Raw genomic sequence first — 10,042 nt, forward strand, 5'->3', positions numbered from 1 at the left:
CCGTTTCTGCTGCACATGTTACTGTTAAACTTTCTCCATGGGAAAAGCATTTAGGTCAGTAATAAACAGCACTGGTATGCAGCTGTGGGTGTCACATTCGGAAGTCTTGCCTGGGTTGTTGACTGGAGAGGCTGAAGGAGCTGGGTTTATTCACCCCGGAGAAGAGGAGGCTGATGGGGATCTATTTGCTGTCTGCCACTACCCAGAGGGAGCGTACAGACAAGACAGAGCCTGGCTCTTCTCAGAGAGGCACAGGGAAAGCACAAGAGGCAACAGCCATGACTTGCAACAAGGGAAATTAATGACCGAGCAGGGGGTTGGACTGGATACTGCCAGAGGTCCCTTCCCATCTAAATCTTTATGTGACTGTCTTTTTTTCACTTTGATAGAGGCAAAAACAAAATACTGGCAGACAAACTTCGATTATTAATAGAACTATGAGGACCAGGTCTGCTAGCAATAGAAACTGGAAATGAGAGAATTTTTTCAAGAAGCTACTAGGCCTCACAGTGGAGCTTATGGCCACAGCGAAATATATGAAAATTTCCTATCCCCATGTTTTAAACAGGTAGGGCAGCTCTGAACATCTCTCCCATACCATGAGGGACAGAGCACTACTCTGTTGTTCGGGGAAGAGGTTCTTGCATAAAGTATTTGCAAACAGGGTGAACAGGACAGTTATAAACAGTGCCTCATGATTTGTCCCTAGGGCCTGGCACTCTGGAGAACTAAATCTATACTTAAACCACCCTTCAACCTGCTCCTAATCCAGAATCAATGAATGCCATGTGTATTCCACCTTACTAAAATCTTAAAAATAAAATCCATATTACTTTAAGAAAAAGCTAGTTGTTAGTAGGCCTGTTCTCTTTTTTCTTTTCCTCAGCCTTCCTCCTGGCATGCCGGGTGGCATGGGAAACATGCTGATACTCACTGGGATTCTAAAACTGGCCCATCCCTCAGCTAGGAAAGGTCCAGGCACAATCCCACAGCAGAAAAGCAGGAGGTCTGTTTGCCCAGTGACTGGCTGATGGTTACAGAAGATGAGCACTACTATGTGTACATTTCAGGGGAATGCCTTTCAACTCCCCAGACATTTGTACCATGCAGCCAGGACAAGACCGTATCACTGATTTCTGCAGTGAATTTCTGACAAGGCAAGGTATTAGTTCTGTGATCCCACTAATGGGAAGTGGGGAGAGAAATCAATGTGGATCTTCAAATATGCCTATAGAACTGAGTCAGTAGACGCCAAAGCAAGGGGAAGTAGACAGCAAGGTGGATATGGTGGATAAGTGAACAGGAAGCCTTTAGCTTCAGTAGATACTAAATTCTAGTCTGACTTACGGGAAGATGGGCAATGGACCTCTTCTTTTCTCCTCTGTTAGTTTCAGCAGAGGCCAGCCTATGAGCCAACAAATACTGCCAGTATACAAAAGGTGACTCTCTCCCCCCAAAGACTGAATATGAGAAGCTAAAAATTGTTCCCTAATAGCAGTAGGTGATGCTCCTAAATGCCTGCACTTGTAATCAGACAGCAAGAAACTGAAGAATTCCTTTCTTTCTTTTCTATTGTCATTATCAGCAGCCTACATCTTGCCCTGTAGAGCTTGGCCCTGTATTCATCCGCATCTTTTGTCCTCTCCAGCTTTGGAATTAGCAATAGAAATCTGCACAAGTGATCTTTCTCATGACATCAGTTCTCCAGGTCTCTTCTGCCTTCTAACATTACTTTCTGTATGATTGACAACATCTTCAAAAAGAAAAAGAGGAGAGGGGAGCTGTGGAGAATCCCCCCACTGCCTTGGGACAGCACAGGGAAAGGGTCACATGGGATATTTTTAGAACAGAATCCAATGGCAGTGATGTGAGGAAGGCACAGAGAAAAACACAGCTGTGAAACCTAACACTTGGCTTCATCTATACTGAGAGCAGGAACAGCAGAGAAACAAACTGAGGAGACGCAGCAGAAGACAAGAGTGAGAAAAAGGTATGTGAGGATAACAAGAGTGGTAAAAGTGACAGAGGCAATGAACACCTGGGAAAGAAATGGCTAAAAGAGAATATGGGAGAGAAATGGCAAAAGACTGATCCAGGAGGAGAAAAATATAATAATGTGGCCATGTTATATAAATAAGCAGAGATACTTTAATCACAGAAGGGATCGAAGGACAAGAAATGGTCACCTGACTCATCAGCACGCTTATATAGATGATTTGTAGATCCAGCAACTAGCTGCTCTCAGTAACTAGCTGCTACTCTGCCTGTGATCCCTAAGGACTCAAGTATATATGGTCATTCTCAAAGAATTCCTAAATTTATAGCCACCTGTTTAATGAAATAGGTTGTAGTATAGTTGCTTCCTTATCATAAAGCTCATCAAGGATATGGGTGACTTGCATTCAATGAAAGAACTAAGCATTTTGGGTTTATCCATGCAGACACTTGAGAGATCAAACAGCTACCATTTATTACACAATCCTGGCCTGTCCAGAAGGCAAAAAAGCTCTCAATGACAAATATTTGGGATAAATTTATGAATAAATGAAGATCATGCAGTACATTGTCTTCCCTTCTCTCTTGAATAGCTATTTACTAATGTACAAATATTTTATCAAAGACTTGCCTTAGCTCAAGTTATACAGATTATGCTCTTTGAACTCAAGAAGTCCAATACTTGTGTCTTCCCACAAGCATTCAACAAAACTGTCACTAGTTTAAATACTCTGACTAGTCTAGTTCTAAACTAAAGAATCTAAAACTGAAAATTCTAGAGATTCATGAGTTTGTTACAGTTACAGAAGAAATATAGCCATTTTCCCCAAGTAGTATACTCGCTATTTCTGCATCTTTTGCTGTCTCATGCTCTCTTCTTTACCACTGCTTTTGTTGAAGTTTGTAGTATTTCCTTACAGTTCAGTACCTCATGCAATTTGATCAGCTCAGAAACCAACTCAGTTTGAATTTTTGATGTCAGAACCCAACTCTTGCTCTCCCTCCACAAACCTGACATGTTTGTATACTGTGCAAACAGGCCACTGCAATCCCATTATGTCGTATATTAGGCCCAGTCTCAATGCTCTGGTGTTGGTGCTACTCGATCCTGACACTGAGGATGCTACTTTTTTGTATTGGACTACAGAAAGCCAGGCCAACAGAGATGAAATAATTCATAATCCAGTGTTTCCACTGTAATGATTGGCTCCTTCAGCAATGTTAATACTTGACAAGTGACAAATAGCGTTGTTAGTAAAATACTGTTGAGCTGAGGGCATGTGCTTGTGATGTGCCTATGATGTGGAGCACTAAGAAATTTCATTCATTACATAAGTCTGGATTTGAAATCAAGCTTTCAGTCATAAAGGGCTATATGGTCACACTAAAGATCATACAATTCTTCATTCATCTGTAAGGCACTACATCATACACAAGAGCAGGGCTCAGCAGCAGAAAATGTTGGACTGAAAGCTACTCTCCTGGTCTTCACCTCAGCTTTCTGTTCCCAAAGGCAACCATACATTTCCCTTAGTAAACTAGGTGTTCTAGCTTCTATAAAAAGTCTCTCCATCTTTCTTTGCAGTAGCTCAAAGAAGATGAGATTTATGTTTTCCTCAGCCCCAACACAGTCTTATTTGTCTCCAAACACTGCTACCAAAACTTTGCATGCTCAGGTACAAACAGGCCACCAGTCATTTTTAGAGGCTGGGATTCCATTCATGCTGTTCCTTAGGCAATATCTGGAGTGTATGACGCCAATTCTCACTTCAGTGACCAAAGGAAGTGACTTTTTAGGTACAGTACAAACTGCTACCTCAGCTTGTCCAGAGAAGTGTGAGGACTCATGAGATGCAATAAATCTTAGTTCTCCTAGTTGGCAATAATCTCTTAAAGTAGATAAACCAGAAAGTGGGGCAACAGCCTGCATCCAAATACCTATAAAACAAAGCAGTGCAAGACCCCACTGGGATGTGCCCAAAAGATGCCATAGAGCAACATGCTCTGTGCTCTCACAGCACCCGTTAGCACCCAGCACAACAGAATCCTAAACACATCTTCTGGGACCTGTAACGAAGGGCAGGGAAAGGTTTCAGTGCCTTATCTGTGGTTGTCTAGAAAAAGGAAACCCATTCACAACCAGCAGTTGCATTTCTGTACAGCTCTGCAGACTAGGCATCCCTACAGACTCAGCCCTGAGTCTCTCCAGCATTATTTTCCTTGTCTGGTGAATTCAGTGATGTAAATTTTTCACCCATGGGGATTAGGAACAGTTCCCATTTTCATACAGAGAAAAGGAGAATATGGCCTCATTCCCTCTTGGAGGAAGACACTACTGGGGCATGTGCTAAGGCAGAACTCTTGACAGATTCTTCCTAATGCAAACAGGGAAGGATATTTGTAGGCAAAGAAAGTGTTCAGCTCCTTAAGCAGAGAAGGGAACAGCTATCACGTAGGAAACATTCTGTCCTCCTGCAGGTATTGTACTCACCAGAGTTTGTTGGTATCGGAACGCTTTTGTGGGAGAGGCATCCCCAGTCATATCCCTAGAGACAACGTCCTGTGGAGTAGGGGTTGTTCAGGGCAATGTCTTCCTGTCTGCTCTCCACAGCAAAATCACGGAGTGAAACAGACGCAAGGCTTCAGCTAAAATCCCACAGAGCACCCTGAGAGAGAAGGTTACTGGTGAGGGAAAGACAGAGAGGGAGAGTGTAACCAGAGACTCCCTGCCCCCTCCTGTTCAGTTTGTGCTTGGACACAGCAGCCGCTTCCCTGCTTTAATATCTCTGTGCTGCCCTGGCACCAGGACAGCTCAGTAAATTAACAGGAGGTAAGGTTTCCCTCTCCTCTCTCAGGCAGTATCATTCTTCACTGCATTTGGAAGGGGTCAACAGTGGGACCATAGAAAGAATGGGGGCTGATGACAGAGAGAGACTAGGGAAGAAGAGGATGGAAATAAAAGATTACCAAATTAGAGACAGGAGAATCATCCTGCAACTTGAGCAGGATTATTCCTACAACCTGTTTCAGGGACAACTTTGTTAAGTGTCAGCATCTGAGAGGGCAAGTTCTCCTAGCAGGCCTTGGAAGACTATTCTGTATACAAATTACATGGTGTCCTCATATCTAACATAATTTTCTTAAAGCATATGCATGATTGCTGATTCCCTGGCCACAATACCTCACCACAAATAAACAGCCTTCCTCACAGTCTTTGTACCTTCATGAACCTTCATCCACTAGCATAACCAACACTCAGTATCTTTTTCATACAGAATCACAGAATGGTTGAGGTTGGAAGGGACATCTGGAGGTCACTTGGTCCAACTCCCCTGCTCAAGCAGGGCCACCTAGAACCAGTTGCCTAAGACCATGTCCAGATGGCTTTTGAGTATCTCCAAGAATGGAGACTCTGCAACCTCTCTGGGCAACCTGCTCCAGTGCTCGGTCACCCTCACAGTAAAACTGTGTTTCCTGATGTTCAGATGGAGCCGCCTGTGTTTCAGTTGTGCCCATTGCCTCTTGTCCTGTCACTGGGCACCACTGAGAAGAGCCTGGCTCCATCCTCTTTGCACCCCTCCCTTCAGGTATTCGTATGCATTGAAAAGCCCTGAGCCTTTTCTTCTCCAGGCTGAACAGTCCCAGCTCTCTCAGCCTTTCCTCATATGTGGGGTCCTCCAGTCCCTTCATCATCTTTGTGGCGCGTTGTTGGACTCTCTCCAGTATGTCCGTATCTCTCTTGTAGAGAGGAGCTCAGAACTGGACACAGGACTCCAGATGCAGCCTTGCCAGAGCTGAGTAGAAGGGAAGGATCACCTCCCTTGACCTGCTGGCAACATTCCTCCTAATGCAGCCTGGGATACCATTAGCCTTGTTTGCTACAAAGGCACGTTGCTGGCTCATGTTCAACTTGGTGTCCACCAGAACCCCCAAGTCCTTTTCTGCCAAGCTGCTTCCTAGCTGGGTGGCCCCCAGCATATATTGGTGCATAGGGTTGCTCCTCCCCAGGTGCAGGACTCTGCATTTCTTGTTGAACTTCATGAGGTTGACTTCATGAGGTTTCAACTCTTAATGATTCTTTTTTCCATTTTCTTTCTCATTTTTTCCCATCATCCTCAGAAGTGAATTTCAAGTTTTGAAACATTTTGTGATAGACAGGTACACCAAAAGAATGCATATTCTAACATCTAAATATATGTGATTTCATTCCTGAGAACTATCTCGAAAAGATCTCACATTTTCCTCTTGTGTTAATGGTGGGATTTTTTTCTTAATCTCTGACTAGAAATGATATGGGAATATAGAAGACAACAAAAAAGCTATGCTTAACCAAATTTGTTATACCTAAAACCAGTCAAAGCAGCTCAACAGCACAGTCAGGAGGGGTTCGTGGGATGTTGAGGATCCTGGAACATCAGTAGGGGTGCAAAGTAGGGAGGTCCTGCCTCCTGCCCTTCTGTGTGTTCTGGGCCTTTGCCATGAGAAAAGCAAGGAGGAACTAACAGGGTGGAAAGGGCAAAATCAGGGTGCTGCTCTGGGCTACTGCCTTGAGAAGCAGAGCACTGAGCAGCCGTGGTAACTGTCATGTCCTCAGCTGAGTCGTAGCTACTATCTACTGTATCCTGAGGCAGCAGCAAGCCCAGAGGTCTGTGGGGAATGGAGCAGATAATACCGGCCACAGCTCTTTTTGCAGACACCTGCTGGTTTTTTTCCTCTGTTATCTGTAAAGCTTTTCAATCAGGGAAATTGATAAATTCTATATCTAGGCAAAGCAGACAATTACTCAGGGCAACATCATGACTTCCTAAGCTGTTTCTCTCACTAAATAAAGATGGGTTATGTAAGGGTATGTGAAAGCATCTCCTTTATTAAGGCTATCCAGTCAAGGACCTTTTCAATGCAGAAGGTGATGATAAAGAAAGTGGGAAACTACAAACAAAACTACACAGAGACCCAAACCTGAGAGACAACGGATAACAGAGATCACGCAAAAGACCAAATGTCTCCAGTCACTATTTGATGGGCCATTAAGGAACTACAGGCCAGCCTGGACTTTGTAACTAATAAGAAGAGGGAAACTAGAGGAACTTAAGGATTTGAGATATTTGAACTGGGTCTGTGGGACTATGCAAAACTTGTTAAGGAAAAGTGTTGCGGGGGAACAAAGTGGGGAACAGACGGAAAGGGGCTGGTTTTGTGAAATCCAAGGCTGGTCAGTGTGCTTGTCTGACTAAGCGCTGCTCCTGATCACCAGAGTCTGTCCTATCTTCTCATTAAATCCTTTCTTAACTGTCTTTCCAAGAAATCTCACTATCCCATGTACGTGAGTGCCGTAAAGTTGAGGTGCCAGCAACTGGTAAGACTGGCATGAGTGAATTTGGGGTCAGCAACTGCAGTCAGACCAGGGGTGCAGGGGCTCTGGGGCCAGCAACTGGAGCAAGTGGGGTCTCCACATCAGTAGCTGGAGCAGCCATAGCTCTCTGGATCACCTCATTGGGTGCCCAGAGTGTTAGCTACAGTTCAGACCTGTGTGAGGGGACTTGGTGCCAGCAACTGGAGTCAGACCAGGGGTGTAGGCACCGCACACCTGTGACATCAGCAACAGGAGTGGGTGAGTGTCTGCTCCAGCCTCTTGGATGGGACCAGTGTGTGTCCTGGGTGCAGCTGCTGAGGGTACCAGCATGAGCAAGGCAAGGTGTGGGGGCTCAGTGCCAGCAGCTGGAGAACTGTGGGTCACAGCCCTTGTGCTGGGTGCCAGCTGCTGGGGGGAGTGTCTGTATCTTCCACAAACCTTGGATGCGTGCATGTAATTTGGTGGCAAACTTCAATTTGGGCTAACCAGCAAGCAGGAGGCCCTGGGTCCAGTCAGGGGTATTAGGTACTCAGTGGGACCCATGAGTGTGGTGTGAGCACGTGCACTAACTAGCAGATAGCAGACTCACGGAGCAGACAAGAAGGCCCAAGATCTGGGCAGGAGTATGGGAGAGGCAGAGGGGCCATGCTCTCTGGGTACTCAATGGATCCATGAATGTGCTTGTGAATCTAGAGAGTGGGTGTATGAGTGCTTTCTCTACTGAACTTCAATCCTTACCAGCCGAAGAGGAGAAAGGGGAGGTGGCTGTCTGTATTTATGCTTTGAGTCCTAGTAGCACTGAAGCTAGGTGCTGCTGAAGGCAGTGTCTTATCTGTTGCAGTCTGTGTAGCCGGCCATGTCAGCATCCTCCACACGTGTCCATTTCTGAGATGCACGCTCAGCCTTTCTACTGTTTGAACCTGCAAACGGAAAATCAGCAGCTACAGCCATGGGCCTGGGTTGGAAAGCCCGGGGTTTCTGGGCTGGGCAGGAAGAATACCCAAGCCACAGAGCTGCTAGAGGCAGTGGCAGTTTATAACATCCCTTAACTGTTTATTTCTATGTAAAATCAATTTAGAAAAGTTAAGCCTATGCTGCCTCAATGCAGCATGATGCTCACCGTTGTCAAAGCATGGTTTCTATGGGAGGTGTTATTGCTTCTCCTTATTTTGCAGCTAAAACTCAGAACTTCTAGGAGTGACAAAAACAATCAACAGCCTAAACCACAGCAATTCCAGTTATTTTTCTTAAGTCAGAGAAGTCTGAATACAACTCTGAGCTCTTTGAAAGATGTAGTAAATTACACAGAAGATGTCTTCTTAAGAAATGCACACAGGCATAACAGTTTATGCAAAAATACAGTCTGGAGACTAAGTTATACATAACAGTGACCATAAACAAGGTACCCAATGCAGATGAATGGAAACAAAACAATACCAAGCCTTCAAAAGAGAGAATTCTACAAGTAGAATTGGCAAAAGCAGCAACACTAGGCCAAATTGCACTGAGTAGAACTTAGTACTCATTCCTAGTGAAACAGCCTCACAGAGGCTGCTGATCCTGTGACAATGGTTGATTATAACTTCTCTGAAGATTCTATTTTCATTCCCTTCCTTTTAAAGAAACTGTTTTCTGTATGCATATGCTGATGACATCATCACTGTGTAATGAAGATGATCTGTTATGTAACAACATCTTCTTTTCTTGCATTTCCTTCTCCTACCTTAATAATTTAGTGTTGTGACATAGTGAAGAATTCTCATACCCTGGAGACAAGGGTAAGAACACACTGCACAACACAGGTACAGTGTATGTTAGGAGTCTCAGCTTGGCATAAATGTTATTTTATAAGATGTTTTATAGATGTTTAGCCAAATCTTTTGATGTTTTGGAGAGCATGCCCTCTTTCAATACCATTCTGTACATCCTAATTTTTAAGGGGATCAATGACTATTTTTACAAAGTCAAATCCTTTGAGATTCTATTACTTTTCATAATGGCAAATAGGGAAACAAAAACAATTTGGAATTACAATTGTATTCATTTACTGAATTGTTCTATTAATAAATACAATGATTTTCATGCCACTCAAGATTTGTAAAATACCTCGTCTACATCCTCTTCACTGTTTCCACTCCCTGTCCCACAAAACAAAACTTTTGACCTTATTATTCTTTTGGTTTCAAGCCAAAAAGTGAACCGGTTAACACTTTCCTGCTATCCCAGCTGTTAAAGTTCATTCCTTAAACTATGCTAGTAGCTCAAAACTGGTATCTCTGTATATTTCAGTATCTCTGAAAATACAAACATCTTGTTTACTTCATCTTCTGGACTACTAGAAACACTTTCTGCACAGGTAGATGTTGGTAATTCCACTGCTAATATTACTACTAGATTTCCTATACCAGAATTTGGTATTATTGAAAAAACAATGTACCCTTTCAATAAAAAGAGAACTTAGAAGACAAGAAACACCCTTCTAGGTGTCACAGATGAGACAGAGTAAATGGCAGCCTCTAGTGGATCTGGATACTGGGGATTATTTTAGAATTACTGAGAACAGAGCTTCTACCTTCTTATTTCACACTCACTCACTGGCTTTCTCCCAGGTGCATTACCTGGGTCTCAGCTTCCCTGCCCAGCAGTGGGATCATTGCTGGTCTGTGAAGGTGGAGCAGAAAGTTGTGTTGGTTC

The sequence above is a fragment of the Gymnogyps californianus genome, chromosome 1 (assembly GCF_018139145.2).
Source record: "Gymnogyps californianus isolate 813 chromosome 1, ASM1813914v2, whole genome shotgun sequence".
NCBI classification, from domain to species: Eukaryota; Metazoa; Chordata; class Aves; order Accipitriformes; family Cathartidae; genus Gymnogyps; species Gymnogyps californianus.